The sequence below is a fragment of the Belonocnema kinseyi genome, chromosome 2 (assembly GCF_010883055.1).
Source record: "Belonocnema kinseyi isolate 2016_QV_RU_SX_M_011 chromosome 2, B_treatae_v1, whole genome shotgun sequence".
Lineage (NCBI taxonomy): Eukaryota > Metazoa > Arthropoda > Insecta > Hymenoptera > Cynipidae > Belonocnema > Belonocnema kinseyi.
Window position 1 is genome coordinate 139,684,620 of NC_046658.1, and position 16,964 is coordinate 139,701,583.

Here is a 16,964-nt window from a genome sequence, read left to right on the forward strand (position 1 = left end):
CATAAAATAAGTCACTATCACCAAATTACTGTTGTGGATGCTTTGACCTTTAATTTTAAAAGGTCTGTGTAAATATATTATCGATTGCAGAGCACGAGATAAATATATAATCGAGCGCGAAGCGCGAGAACCGACAGCTGTGCGCCCTAGACGCGCTTAAAGTCGCGAGCCCCGCGCCCAGTGCGCAATGAGAATGTGCCCACGAAGCGGGTGGATTTTTGATTTTAAAAATCATATGCATACGCGTGGGGATAGCATGAAGATGGATCGCAGATTGTTTTTAATCAAATGAACGGCTTTAGGAGTTCGAGTTATACACGTACTATTGTATAACATTTTTTGATTCGATGATAGTTACCTAATGGGGATTCTGCAATTTCTTGTAAAGTCATTTTATCAACCGTACTGCTGTGCATGTTTATTTTTACTCGATTTTCACCAAACATAACAGCTGTATATATTCCACGAAAAAACATTTGATTCTCTGTTTTTTCCAGTATTGCAAACACTTCACCATTGGACGTTGATAATACAATTTGTTCTTCGGTTGGGATGGGCTTACGAATACATTTATATGTTTTCAACTGAATTTGAGAATTGGCAGGAAAAGCATATTTCCGAAGTTCGAATATCCTGTGCGGATTCTTGTTTGGAATGACTCGAATAAATCTAACTTCTTCTAGTCTAAATCCAAGTAAGGTTAAAGAAATATGCCTGGCTTGAGGAGACCTGGACCTCGCACGAAGAGGAGATTTGGCAGGCGAAAAAGTCCTTTCTGAAGAATGAGGCCCGACGAGAGGAAGAGTCCTTTCTGAAGAATGAGGTCCGGCGAGAGAAAGAATCCTTTCTGAAGAATGAGGTCCGGCGAGAGGAAAAGTCCTTTCTGAAGAATGAGGTCCGGCGAGAGAAGGAGTCCTTTCTGAAGAATGAGGTCCGGCGAGAGAAAGAATCCTTTCTGAAGAATGAGGTCCGGCGAGAGGAAAAGTCCTTTCTGAAGAATGAGGGCCGGCGAGAGAAAGAATCCTTTCTGAAGAATAAGGTCCGGCGAGAGGAAGAGTCCTTTCTGAAGAATGAGGTCCGGCGAGAGGACGAGTCCTTTCTGAAGATTGAAGTCCGGCGAGAGGAAGAGTCCTTTTTGAAGAATGAGGTCCGGCGAGAGGAGGAGTCCTTTCTGAAGAATGAGGGCCAGCGAGAGAAAGAATCCTTTCTGAAGAATAAGGTCCGGCGAGAGGAAGAGTCCTTTCTGGAAAATGAGGTCCGGCGAGAGGAGGAGTCCTTTCTGAAGAATAAGGTCTGGTGAGAACACCACTAGAAATAGGTTCGTTATTAGGCAAGCTGTCCATCTGTGTACTCAACTCTACAATAAGAAAAAGAGGATTACATTTTCGGTGAGGCACAGAATTGTATGTTAGTACATTATAAGTTGTGTGGTCGCGTTGAGACAAAAAAATTGTTTTGCTCAAGTCGAGCTTTTGCATATCCCTAGTTAATATTGTGGTAAACATAATTTTATCAACTGTTGGTAACGTTTTTAACTAATTATTTATATCATAAAAAACTTAATACTGAGTAATATTTTAGACATTAATTTTATCAAAATAATGTATGTTTATTATGAAATGGGATGATGTTTTGTAGAAATTTAACATAATTTTTGGAACTAGAAGCTCTAAAGCTCTCGAAGCTCTAAAGAGGCCAAAAGCGTAAACGGCCTTGCAAAATGTCTTATTGTGATTAGCATCACTGAATAGAACTGAAAACAACTATCAAATACATGGAAAAATAATACTAACAACTAACACTTTTATTGGGTTAGATTTGGTAAGAGATTATTTATACCAACTTTTTGTATTTTAAGAGGTCTGAAAATGTTAGTGAATCTCAATTCGATCATTATTTTACAAATTTTGAATAAGTTACGAGCCCATAAGTGGTGCCTCACAATGATGGAAGAGGATGTGTTGTCTATCTCAAATTTTTTTCACCAGAAGAGATGAAATGCTTTTTAATAAGAACCGTGAAAAACAAACTTCAACAACTTTTACATAGTTTCCACTAAAGAGAAGAAATGTACAGCGATAAATTTCATTCTTAGCATGAGAAAACACTTGTGATTTGATGAGTAATATTTATTTGGCAAAAGTGCTGATTTTTATGATTTATGAAAATCTTAGGACCTTCCATTTGGCATTCAAATATTCAGAAGGAAATAACTAAGAGTTGATAATCGTAGAATTTCGTTAACATGATTGGCTGCAATGAAGTAAATAAAAAATATGAATAATCTCTCATGAATGTGAAATTAAAAAAATAAAAGCTTCGTGTTTCATAAAAAATAGTTTCTCTTTTCATATTCTTTTTTATGCATAACACGAAATATCCTGCATGTCTTGTTTTCGATTTTTTAATGTATGTCTCGTCTATTGGCGTAATTTTGGAATTTTTGACTTTTTCATATCAATTTCGATAAATAAATTAGAGCGTGGAGTTCTGTTAAAAAATGGTACAAAGATATGTTGCGGGAATTTTTGTACGCTAAAAATCCTTCAAAAACTTATCCTCATATTTTGCGTCCTTATTGGATCAAAATTTAAATTTTTGATTTTCTGCACTCCACTTTCAATTAATAAAAACAGAATGACGAGTAACATTGACAATTGGTTAAAACAAATTACGTAGGATTTTTCAAAAGCTATAATTTCTCCTTAAGACTTTTTTGAAAAATGATTAATTTATAATTATAATTTATAAGTTTATATTATTTGGGTAAACACTTTTGTCTATCATTATGGTTTCTTACCTTCGGTAGTTTTTTAAACACTACGCTCACTGTCAAAAAGATTTTTTTGTGAATGTGCAGATACGTTTTACGTGCGCAATTTTAATTGAATAATTTTTTTCGTGTCGTGTCATTTTTCCGACAATGTAATTTTCCTTATTTTCAATATTATTTGTCACGAATAAAACATGAACGACGTGATCTGGAAAAAAGTATCTATACACAATGCGTAGATATTTTTTGAGTTCATAATTTTGATTGATTAATCTTTTTTCGTATCTAGAAAAATAATTAAGATACACTATTTGACGCTTGTTTGAAACATTTTCTTTAAAACATCACGAACAAGGCTTTATGCTTGTAGAATATTTTCTAATTTAAATCATTATAACTTTTTTTCTAAACTATTTATTGATTGACGCTTATGTTATCAATTTTCATTTTTACTAGTATTACCTTGATAATTCTCTGGTTCACTTCGCATTCCGAAATTGGTCAGGAAGTCCCTTTCTTTAGGCGGCATACCTGATGATCTTTCTGTAAAAAGACAAAAAAGATCAATTGCATAAGTTAAAAGTGTAATAAAAATAGTGAAAGAGTAATTCGATTATTCCATTTTGTTTCATATTACTCAAAAATGTACAAAAATTCTAAATACTGATTAAGATAAGTAAGTCGTAAAACTCTTTTCAACTGATCTAATTAAAGAATAAAAGAATTATATCAAGTTTATTATTGTAGAGTTATTGAAGTTACTTTGTAAATTTATTAATGAACGAATAGTTTTCCAACCTGATTACTGTGAAAAATATATAAAAAATAATATTAATTTACACTTTACATACACTCTCCTACGTATAAAATTATTTGATATCGAGAATCTCTGAGACCTTATTACTGTGTAAAGCGTGAATATAAAATCACTTTTTGACAAATATTTTTCGGGGAACACTTTTATGTAATTAAAACTAATTTTAAGCAATGATAATATATCACCATGGTTTCAAAAAGTGGAAAAATTTCTTTGAATCCTTGTTAGCAAAACTTTTTACTTACAGAACAGTTTATCGAACCAAGAAAATTAATTTGCAAAGAAATATATTTGTAGCATAGATTGATCACTTCTGAACAAAAGAAAGATAATATTCTACGGAAATTATCTAAAAATAAGTTAGAAGTGATTTTCCTTTTGAATATAAGGCATTAAGTAACACCTTTTGGTCTTGTGTTTGTGACTATACACAATGTTTCTATAGGAAAAATTTAAAATCTGCGGTTTCAACGTGAATGTTTTTTTCAAAATAAAATAACATAATCAACAAATTGCAATAAATAATCCAAAATCACAATTTTTTAAGAAAACAGTTAAATTTCCAATCAGAAAACATTTATTTTTAGCAAGACCGTTGCAGTTTCGAACTAAAAAGGTGAAATATTAACAACCACAACAAAATTTATTTTGTTTCAAGAAGCCAATTTTGACAAAATACATGAATTTTAAACAAAATTAGATTTACATTTTTAATACAAATATTTATTTTCAGCCTGAACAAAAACCAATTTTAAAGAAAGTGATATAAAAGAAATAGCCATGAAATCGAAAATTTACACAAACCGTAAGTACTGATCGATTTTTAAAGTAAGACAAACGGACGGATAGAAGAGAAACCTTGAAAGGCGCGAGTAGACAATAATAATATTCAGGGCGCATTGGCTATGATCGAGGATGTTATAGTTAGGAGTGCGACTGAAGTGTGTGGTGCTACGGTTGTAGGCAGAATGTATGGTAATGCGTGGTAGAATGATGAAATTCGCTCAGCCTTTCACGAAAAGAAACAAGCGTATTTAAAAAAAGTTCAACATCACAGGCCTTAGCGACGAAGAGAGGAATTGAATAAAAAATGATTACAGGCAAAGAAAGATAAACGATAAACGAGAGGTTAAGGAAAGTAAAGATAGAATATAAACAGAAGAAGAGAAAAAAATACAAAACGACTTTGAAGGAAGCCAGAAACTGCTGCTTGCGCAAAGAAAATCACACGCTGAAGAAGTGTAAACTGTTGATCATCACGCAGCACTTAAATAAAAAAATTGGAGCTCTTTCAACTGCTAGTCGAGAAGAGATGCTTCAGGTATCTCGCACTTTCGTGACTTTCGCTAGGAGCAGCTGTGATAACGACCAGAGTAGGAGTATCCACTAATTACTGCTAAAGAAGTGACGGAAGTTATCGGTAGAAATTTAAACTCACGGTAATGATCCTTAAAACTGGAGATGTATCAAGTCCGAAGAACTACCGGCCAATAGCTTGTTTTAACACCAGCTACAAGCTATTTGCTGACAACTTCAAAGAGAGAATATCAACTTGTATCGAGTACAAAGGCATTCGATAACACGATACATGAGCTACTTATAAAGCTCCGTGAGTGACTGGAGGTGCATCAAAAAATCATGGGATGTATGAAAGAGCCCATTAAATTGTGGCGGATAAGATTTGGCATAACATTTGACAAAAGAAAAAAAGACTACTGCCTGAATCCGATACTTTTCTTCATCTCTCTTGCCTTTATCTATTGTGCTCCGAGGAAAACTCTGAGCCTATGTGGCCCGCCAATTTTTATTTTATTTTTCGATTTATGGCGTGAAAACCCTCTCGGAAATGGTATCAGAAGCTGTGCACCCTATCCACATCCGGCACATCCCTAACATCCTGCCTGATATTAGAGTAATCACTCTTTTGTCTGTATATGTTGCTTTTACAGGGTTTGTCCGTAAAGTAATAGGACTGAGTCGATTTGAAAAAATTTATTGAGCCATTCGTTACAATTCTTTAAAAGCTTTCAAAATATGCTCCTTCTGCGTCGATGCAGCGCTGCCAGCACGATTTCCAAAAGCATTGAAGGCGTCACGGAAGCCATTCTCCGGTATAGCCTTGAGAGCCGTGGTGCATGGTGCTTGGATCCCCTCTGTCGTCTCAAAATGCTTGCCTTTCATCGGCCTTTTCAGGAGAGAAAACAAAAAAAGTCTGGGGGGGGGGGGCACATCTGGGCTGTAGGGCGGCTGCGGAAGCGTTGGGATGCCGGCCTTGGTCAGGTAGCTGTTGACAAGAAAGGCGGTGTGGACCAGGGCGTTGTCGTGGTGCAACTTCCAGTCGGCTGCGATGTCTTATCGGACCCGACAATTAAATGAATGGGCTGGGCAAATAAACGAACGTCTAGGAAATTAAACGATTACTCAGTCGACGGTCTGAGTTCAAAACTTTGCGCACACGAGTCACATTGTCGGTGTTTGTCGAAGTCGAAGGTCTTCCTGCACGGTCTTCATCGGTGACCTCTTCCCGGCCCTCCAAAAAGGCCTGGTGCCACCGAAACACACCACTTCTTGCTAAAGCAACATCTGGGTAAGCCTGCTTGATCATATCAAACGTCTCCGTTGCAGATTTACCGAGTTTTACACAGAACTTAATCGCGTACCTCTGCTCTAACGAACGCTGCATTTTCGGCTTGCACCACTCACAGAAACACGTCGCGTGAAAATGCCTGTCCTGACTCTCCAAGTGCTCGGAGACAACTGACCAGCCGCTCGTTCGTTAGCTAGGAACGCCCTCTACAAAATCCAGTCGGTGCGCGCACGCTCCGAAGTACAGTCGCGGCGGAAGAAAAACAGTCCTATTACTTTCCGGACAAACCCTGTATTACTTTTAAGAGGTATTTACAAGCTCCCGCAAGTGTGTGATGATTTTCCCTGGTTAAAATCGTGGTATTTTTAGATATATTTTTTTTGGTTGGAAAGAAAATGCCAGAAAGCTATGGGGTTGCCTTTTTTTGCTGCGTATAGCTGGTGTCTTTCTTTGACCTGCGCTTCTGAACTCTTGCCGAGACATTGACGCCTCTTCTGAGCGGCAGTGAAAAAGGCACCAGCGCTGCTTATAACATTTAATTTCGAAACAAAAATGTCCGAAAATATTATGATGTAATGAGTTGTCAGCATCAAAACGATTTGCAGGGGGAAGAAAAGTTTCCTGTTTCGAGCTGAAAAAAACTTTACATCTGAGATATATTACACATTATTATATTTACCTATAGAATTTAGGAAAACTGCCACTGATAAGACCCCAATAAAGATAATACGCATATTGAAAAATTAGAGGAAAAACTGTTGGATGTAATAATGAGGAATCTGATCAGTGATGTTACTAATGAATATTCTAGTGCTTCAATAGCGTATCTTATGTATACTGCAGCTGTTATCTTTGAGAGATAAGACGTCACGTTTGTCCTTCTAACATGAGATGTTTACTTTTGATAAGAGTCATTTTCGTAGAAAAATGTTTGATTACGTAGAAATCAATCGAGTGCGAAACTAATAATGAGAATGAATTAGTTAAGGGTGAATGAGGTTTAACGAAGGGGAACTCACGATTTCAAAATATGACAGTTTTAAAATATACAACCTTCGATTTCAAAAACTACATGCATAAGTCTGGGGGAAGCATGAAGACCACAGGTAGATTTTTGTAATGGAAGTAACGGCATTATGAATTCTGCTTGACACACGAATTGATCTAAGTTATATTATTTTGAATCTAAATATGTTGAAAACACGATGCCTGGCTATATGAGACCTGGTTCTCATACGTACAGGAGGCTCGGTCACAGGAATAGTACTTTCTGGATGATGAGGCGTGGCGAGAAGAAGAGTAGTTTCTCGAGGATGTATGTTAGAAAAAAATGAAGAAGGTCCGTTATGAGGAACAACAGGAATAGGTTCACTATTATCCAGGCATTCGAACTGGGACCAAAATCCTGAGACAAGAAAAATAGGATTATATTTTTTAACATACACAATCATGCGAATAATCCGAACACACATTTAAATCCTAATCAGTAGGTAACACGGACAATGACAAACATAGAATTAATTAACCGGCTTTACGATTTCAATAGGTACATCTTTTTCTGTCAACAAAATAAATAATGCTGCTAATCCCTTTGGGTTCGCTCACAAACTACTCAGCCTCTCAACAGTTTTTTTAGGCGACACGGCTCAAGGAAATCTTATCATCTGTTACATGCCCAAGATATTTAATAAAAAAACGATTGTAAGTTTGCACTTTATTAATTTTGTTCTATCGGGTATTTCTAAAAGCCAAAAAATTAATAAACTCAAAACTCACCACCAATTAGAATATCAAAATTTATTTTAAAGTTTTATAAATCATCTTCATGACGAAAATTGAGAAATAATTTGATGACGTTGCATGAAAATTTTAAATAGATGGATAAATAACTTATTTAAAATTTGAATTACGACATTGTTGTTGTGAAAATTATTTTTTGTTAATTCTTATTAGAATTAGAAAAGAAAATTATTTCTTGGCATATTTCTGCATTGTAATGAAAGTTGGAAACTTTTTTAAAATGTGCTTGAAGCTGAAGGCTACTCACTAAGAAATCTAGAAATATTTAATATATGAATGTGACAGTCTCAGTTGAATTCGCATAGAGATTGCTAAGATTTTTTTGAGATTGCTGGGAATGCCCAGATTTCCAAAACTTATCGATATCGGGACTCTCCAGGAGAAATAAAACTCGCCTAAGTTCGGCGACGTTCGGGAAGAGTCGGCCGTTAGTTCGACTTACCGAGGCAGCAAGCGCATCAAGAACGTGTGAATGTTTCGTGGTGTGTATGCTCCACGCTTGACGAAAGATGTCCAAGATTCCTAAGAGTTCCAAGAATTCCTCAAAGAGGTTTCCTACAAATTCTAGCGAAGGAATCTGAGATTTCTCAGTGCGCAATAAGAAATTATAATTATTAGTATTACATTGCCAATGAAAAGTTGCTGATTGTGTCATGTATTCTTTATATTTGCGTTAGAAAATATTTTAATCAGACATTTGTCACGTAAAATGAGTTATTTAGAATAGATCAGAAATTAAGCTTACACTGATGAAGTTAGGAATACTCACTGTAGGCTATTCTTAGAAAATGTTCAAGAGTATTTCGATCGAAATCAATAACATAAAAAGATTTTGAGATTTTGACACTATCGCGACAATTAAATCAATGACAAAGAGTACCTGAAAGAATACCGAAAATATTTATCTTGTCAGAATGACTCTGATTTAAAGTTTAAAGAATATCAAGAAATCGATACTGACGAGTCGTTTTGAAGACTTCCCACTATCAGATCAAGAAGAACCCTTTGACGTTCGTAATGATTCAAAGGACGTTGAAGAAATATATTCAAGCAGGAGAATCGACGTTTTCCAAAAGCCAAAACCGCAGCTGATTTTTAATTAGGCTATTAGGGCAAGGAGTCATTAAAAAATAATTGCAAAAAACTTCAGTGAATATGTTTAATTTGATTTAGATTCAAGAAATGTCGTATAATTTCTACTTATTTTCATGGATTTTTACGGTTTTCAAAAATTGTAAGAGATTTAAGGTCGTTGTCATGACAAAAGTCAGATATCTAAACAAAGTAGTTTTTCCATGATTTTAAGAATGAAAATATTATAACTGATGTCATTTCAAATAAAAATATAAACTTTTTAAAAAATATTACAATTCACGAAAAACATTAATTTTAAGAACTTTTTTTGCAAATGTATTTTTTCTGACCGTCGCTTCTTATCAATTATTAAAAAATGATAGCATTTTAATAAATGACAGCTTTTTCAGGAAAACCTTCTCTACAAATCTACTGTTTCCAATTTTAAAAATAACTAATCTTAAAATATAATTATTTGTTTAAAAATTGTTCTAAAGTTATTCAAAGATTTAGAGCCATATAAATAGCCATAAAAGCCATTGAAAGAATTATTTTCTTAATTGGAAACAGTAGAGTTGTAGAGAATGTTTTCCCGAAAAAAATAAGCCCTACCAGATTACCATAACAACTTTTTGAATTTTGTTGACAAATCGAAAATTCACATTTTAACATCATAAAAAATAATGGAGAATCAAAAATTAAATTTTGCGGTTACACTGTGGAAGGTAGGTGAAAAGATGGCTGACAAAAATTGTGCATTTTAAAAAGTTCTACAAATTTCTTATAAATCACTTTTTAATAGCATGCGTATTTTGTGTTTTGATCGTGAAAAACTATATTAACAGTAAAAATGAGCCTGCTGCGAGGGCACATTCTCATCACAGCTTTTTTTTTTAATTTCATTTTCGTCTCGTGTGTGGGGTTGCAAAAAATGTACTTTTTTATGTTTTCAGAGCTATTTTTGAAACTCATTAACAAATCCGAAAAACAGGTTTTTACAAATTTGTCTGTACGTCTTTCTGTAGATTTTTAGATTTTTAGCATAATAACTTCCGAAACAATTGACAAAACAGATAAGTTCTTCACCAGAACACGTTTATTTTTATAAAATCCGTTGTAGTTTTGATTAAAAAGGTGAATTTTCTACAAAAAAAAGAATTTTTAATCAAATAAAACCAATTTTTAACAAAATAGATGCATTTTTAAACAACAATGGATTTGAGTTTCCAATAAAAATACAAAAACTCTCGCTTTGAGTCGCCCCGACACTTAACTGAAAACGAGAGTTTGGTGTATTTACTTGCAATCATTTATTTGCAATCTGCAACTGCAGGAAATTCATATCTTATTGAAAGAACAGAGGCAGTATATTGGTTTTTAATGCTGCAACTAAGCGAAGAAGGCCCTTGTTGGCGGTTGCAAGCCTAAGTGATGTTGACCATGAGATATCTTGCCCTTCTAGATCTCTCAGATCCGGCCTCTGTTCGTCCATAACGACTCGTGTCACGGATGTATAAGCCGCCTCTTCCACCTCATTAGCGGAGAGCGCCACAAGTGCTGCTGGTTGTTGTTGCACCTATTTTTCGATGTTACTTATTTCAACATCGGATGTAAGGTGACGCTATCTGATGCATCTTACTTAATCAGCAAGATGTTGTTCAGTTACTCTATGAGCCCGCTTTGGATAAAGACCTACGAAGAGACGATGTTGGTTGCCCCTGACTGTCCCTCACCGTGCCGTTGCCCAAAAATAAAATCTGATCACGTCTCCATTCATTTCCGGGCTCCACTTAATACCCTTTTTAGCCAGCGAACCTTGGAGTTGTGGTTGCTCTCATTTCGTGGCGAATGCGCGGCGTACTAATTGCTTATCATGTTAAGTTTGGAAGTAGATGCGATGTCGTGGCATTTCTGTAGAAGTGTTCGACTGTTTGCTCTAAACAGAAAAATCCTACGCAGACGCAGCTGATGTTCTGCTGCTCACCACTTCTGACCGAGGGTCCGGCTGGACAGTAGGTCTATTGGAAATCCCATGCGCTCTGCCTGCTCATCACGAAGCTCGTGATCTTTCTAGTCCCTTTCCTCTTCTGTCTCTGCTTGTCTGGCATGGCGCCTTTTGAGTCGCCATGCTACAGTGAACAGATACTTGAAATTCAAGAGAAGAAAGCTCAAGACCTACCGCGACGCTAGCACGATAACACCTGCGGTAGGATTATTATTACACCTATTAAAGTCTTAGGGCCAGTTCCACCAACCTCAGTTAAATCATTGGTTAACTAACAGCGGGTTAAATGCAATGCCATAGTTAAGCGTCAATTATCCTGTCGCGCGTTCCACCACGTTTTTGGAGATCCCGGTTATCTAACCAGATAGTCGTTTCGAAATAACTCCTATTTCACTTTCAACCATTGGCGTGATTGGCTACTTGTCGGTCGAGTGAAAAGCAAAGCAATATAGCCGTGCGCATCAAATCCAAATAGGGTTCACTCTGCTCTCGAGTCCACACTAATCTAAAAAAAGTGAATTTGTATGTGTTTTTTATTCCTGTTATATTTCTGTTTTATTCGTGTCATCTGTGATAAGATGGAAGAAAATAAAGTGAGAACGCCTAATTTTCTTCCTAATGCTCCTTCTATTTCATTTAACAAATCATTCACACTAGCTTTTCTTCAGCGAAATCTCGTTTGAAAATCAACGTTGTCGAAATTATAAACAAAATTCTGTTTTTCTTTGAAAATTCGCGGTCTTCTGCGGATAAATTAAAAAATTTCTTCTTCCACTTTGTGATCTGACGACCTCAGAACTTCTTCCAAAAACTTCATATTTCACAACGACTCTGCACTTTTTAGGTTGAAGGACGATTAAATAGCCCTAACCGACCAATCTTGACCGGTTAGATTTAACGGTGGCTTATGCGAGTTTACCGGCTGTTAGAAACATTTTTATTTATTCTCAACCTTTTTTCTGTGATCGGTTTGAAGCTAAATATTTAACCCGTATATGAACTGCAATGCATAAATCGATTTTGGACTTCCCATATATTTTGTTCTGTTATTTTTATTACCATATGAATACGTATTTCTGAATATATTTTACTAGCCGTACATAATAAGCTGATACCCCTGGAATTATTGCATTTGCTTCAATCTCCCTTTCTTTGGTATATTAGACAGATATCACATTTATTTTTGCAGCGAGTCCTTTTTTTAATAAAAATGATTGTTTAATTGGTGATGAATATTTAAAAAATTCTATGTTTGCAGTCTCAAAGCCTGTTTTTTGAAACATTGGTATTTGTTATACAGGCTGATACTTTTATCTTGAGACATCGAAATATTTTAAGAAAGATTAACCCAACGAAAATAATGTGTTGAATAAGAAATTTTTATTTTCGAGTGGAAGAAGCCACCCCGTAAAAATGTATCCCACACCCCAACCCCGTGGGGGCGGGGGGAGGTTGAGTACCTTTGACATTTCAAATGAAAACCTTTATTTTTTAATGAAGATTCAGATTCTACATGAAAATATACGTACGTTATATTTGAAATTGTTCCGATTCGCATTAGATAGCGCTGCATTGGCGAAAATTGACATACAGTGAAACTATTCTATTGTGCCGGTTTTGAAGTTGACGCTGAGTGAGAACCAACCTGTTAGAGCCTACTGCGTTTTTGTTTGTTCACACCTGAGTGACAAATGCAGACAGAGCTATTAAATTATAATGAATTTAATTTTCAAAACCGCTTCCACCGACCTGAGAAGGTGGTTAAAGAAGAGTAGAAAAATTAGAAAATTAATATCATTTTCAAAACGCAAGCTTCTTATTTTAACTCTAAGTATGTAAGTAGTCAATGAATTAACTACTTTCACCGCTACCCAGGAACAATGACGTGCACTTGTTATTTCGCGCTTCGAAAGTATGCACACAACTGCGGAGTGTGCCTGATCTTATTTTGTGACATGCTGTCCTGATTCACGTCTTCATGTTTTTCAGAGTTTTTAGTACGTCCTGATAAACTAGATTTTTGAATAAACTCACAAAACGAAATCTGCTGAGGCAAAGTCTGGTGTTCTGGCAATGAGAATAAACTGGTTCGCTGAGTGGAATACCTGCACTGATTTGAGCAGGAAGGTTGGAAAATTATATTTTTTAACCCGCATTTTACTCCCACAACAATAAAAGAAGGCCGGGCGGCAATATAATGGTGTATAATATGTTGCGCCTAATAATAGTGGGAAGGCCCGTCGTTATGTCAACGTGCCTCGTCGCCTAAAGTCAAACACAAGTGACAAGAGACTTGGGAAATGGGAGGATCTGATCGGCGACGTTGCGCGTGCCAGACGAATGAAAGTTGATGTCTCGCCCGCGTAGAGCGCTATATCACTGATTTAATATACCATTTAGAATCACTGGCATATTTAGTAGCGCTGTTTCAATTGGGTCAGTTACTGGTTTACCCAGATGAACCCGGAAAATCACCACCGAGTCGCTGATAGCGAATAATATGTACGGCATAATTTTGACAAGGTCAGTTACTGTAGATAATCAGTCTAAACAAATTTGACGACAGTTTGTTGTAATTATTTACCAGCTTACTAAGGAGCGTCAAACGTGACACGTTTCCACAAACACAAAAAATTTTTATAAATAAATTATTTGATGAAAAAATGTTTTCTACGATTTCCATAATTATACGTTATTTCAAGTTAGATTGCAAGAAATTTGAATGGAAACAATATTATATTGAACAAAATTTATCTTCAGATTATAATTGTTTATATTATACACAAATTTAAGAAACAAATATTAATTAAATTATCTAGTGGAATATTTATTAACATTGGGTCATTAATTTTTCATTGTTTAAACGAATGTTAATTGTCTAAAGAATTTTTTACGTAAATTAGCATTTTATGCCGAACGTTTGCTATACATATTACACCCAACTCGTTGTTACTATTTGAAATCTAACCAATAGAGCCACCTACATCTTCACAATAGTTCTCGCCAATTTGAAAGAGAATCGGGAATACCAAAATCAGCGGTACATTTCTAAATCAACAATAACAAAAACGATGAATTGGACGTACTGGTCCGATCCCGTGGCCCGCTTGCTCACCAAACTTAACATCGCCGGATTTTTATCTTCAGGGTTATTTCCAAAACTTTGTGTTTGAACTACCAGCAATGACACGAGAAGGAAAGCGGACTCACTTTAAACCAGCACCCCAAAAGGAACATAATCCTATTGCGCCCTTGATGTTGTTGCTTGGTAGCGTTAAAAATAGGAAGTCTATGACCTTGCAAAATCCAAGGTCGTTAATGCTTTGTCTGTTGACCAATCTTCGAAAGTTTATTCGACCTCCATAATACACGGTAGAAGCTTCGCAGTTTGAATCAACAGCATTAAGTTATTTTTGGAATATTTGTATTTCAAGTGCCCATGGCACAGCCTTGAAGAATGCAACCTTTTGCACGAAAAATTTGTCGTCCTTTCCAAATTCGGGTTCCAAACTAGGGGTTTCCATTACAAAAACTTTACTTTGACCTTCAGAAACCTTGAAATCACCTTTGAGGTCAAGGTCTTTGATGCCAATACATGCTCTTTATTGTCTCCTGCAACATATATTTTGAAATATTGCTCGCTATTTCATTTTCGCCTATTTGACCTTTGACGGAACTTTGATCAATACAAACTCTTGTAAGTAAGTTTTTCCGCTCTTTTCAAATTCAGGGTCAAAATCAGGAGTCTCCGTAAAAAAAATCATTTTGACCCTTAAATAACGTTAAAAATTGCTTCCAAGGTCAAGGTCATTGGTACAAATGCATGCCCCCTTTGTATCCCACAACTTTTGTCTGAAACATTTTTCTGTATCTGACGTATTTTCTGAGATATTTTCCGCGATAAATTAAAATGGTTTTCCTGTATAATTTTTTACGTTTTGAAAAAATGTGGCTTTTACTTTTACTTCTTTGGATATACCGTATAAGACCTTTGCAGCTATCTCAATACAACAGGATTGTTCGAAGGATTGAGCCTGTGTGTAGAGAGGTGGACAAATAACGAGACTTAAAAAAAGGTGTAGCAGGCTGCAGAGAAAACCTGCTAATTGCCCGGTTCGTCTGCAAGGATGTAGCAGCTTACCGGCACGTCCTATTAATGACTGGATTGATTACCGGAAAGCTTCCGATTAAAACTTTCGTAGACTTATCGTGTGTCTATAGAAAAGCTTAAAGGTTCATCAACACAAAGTGAGATGCGTGCATCTTTATGAAAAAAGCAGATTTACTATCTCATCTGGAAATTATTTTGTGAGAACGAACAACCACACCTTCCAGAGAAACGTCTTTCAGGGCGATACCATAGGTCCTCTGCTTTTTAGCATCACAGTTCCTTCGCCATCTCCCACACTACGAAATTTTTGTGGATACCTCTGCGGCGGCATAAATCATCGCGAGAATAAGGTCGCTTATGTATTTTAGATGAATGATCTGAATATATAGAATTCTAATGTAGGCAGACGTGCACGATTAGTTTCAGCTTGTGGATATAGGTTTTATTAGACATTTTGACAATAGAGAGACTTATACATACCTGGGCATGCCTGAAAGCTGCATTCAGGACGCACTATCTGTAAAGGAGTCTCTTCGAAGCAGATAGAAGCATCTTCTTCGACAGATTTGGTCTTGAAATCTATCGGCGTTAAACAAAGTATCTGCGACTAACATTCTTGCTGTCCCGGTTCTGCTCTACTCATTTGATTGGGCTCAGCGATTTCTCCATTATACATCTTACGCCGTTAAGGCGGACGCGAAATTTTTAATTTCTAATTTCTTCATAATTGAATTGATCTAACAAGGAAGGTACCCGAGGTGTACCTCACCGATTTTCTTGAAATTGTGATACGTTATAGAACATCAAAAAATATTCGACAAGTATTTTTTTATACGTGCCCATAAGTCCATTTAAGGGGTGAAACCCACCCTTGAAGTTCACCCCTAAAAACACATTTTTTTCAATTTCTCGAATACAATTCGAAATTTTTTACTGTAACAAAGTGGGTAACACTTGTTATTGAAAAGCACATATTTATGCATTATTTTTAGTCATCAGACTCGCAACCTCCGTTTTTTATTAATGAAAAACTATATTTGATGGCCATTTTTTCACTATACACATTCCAAAATCTGTTGAATCTTGACAAAATTAATTGTTTTATGCACAATAATCAAAAATAAAGTTGACCTGTTCCGGCATTTTCAAAAAAAAAATCCCTTGAGGGGGTAGGCTACCCCTCACATTTATACTGTTATATTTCGTTATTCCATTACTATATCATGGTGTAAAACTCTTGGATACTATTAAAATTGTTAAGTAAAGTTGATGAATTTGAAATTTTCTGAAATCAGCCCTTACAAATGAATTCATCCCTAAAATTAAATCACAAGTATTATTTTTTCATTACTTAAAAATATCCTTGGACTATTCAGTGGCGTAAAACGTGTAATAATTTTAGTTCACATCCTTGGTATTGAATTAGAATTCTTTACCCCACTAATGTATCAACCCCTATTTTTCAATAAAAAAATGACACCCTTTTCAATATGAAAATACTACTTTTTGAGTTTGACGAAAAAAATTTTGGCAGTATGCACAATATCCAAATACGAAATCGACTGTTCTCACCTTAATAAAAAACCTATAATAAGGGGTGAGCCAGCCCCAAAGGAGATATTGTCGTATCTCTATGATTTTATTCTTTTTCTATGGGACTTTCAAAGGTGATAAAAAATTAATGATTCAAAGTACAAAAAATTTTCAAAAATTTAATATTTCAATAGTTTTGAGTTTTAATGTTACTTTTTATAATCCTGGCAATAATGATAATTATTAAAAAAATGTTTCAAGCAT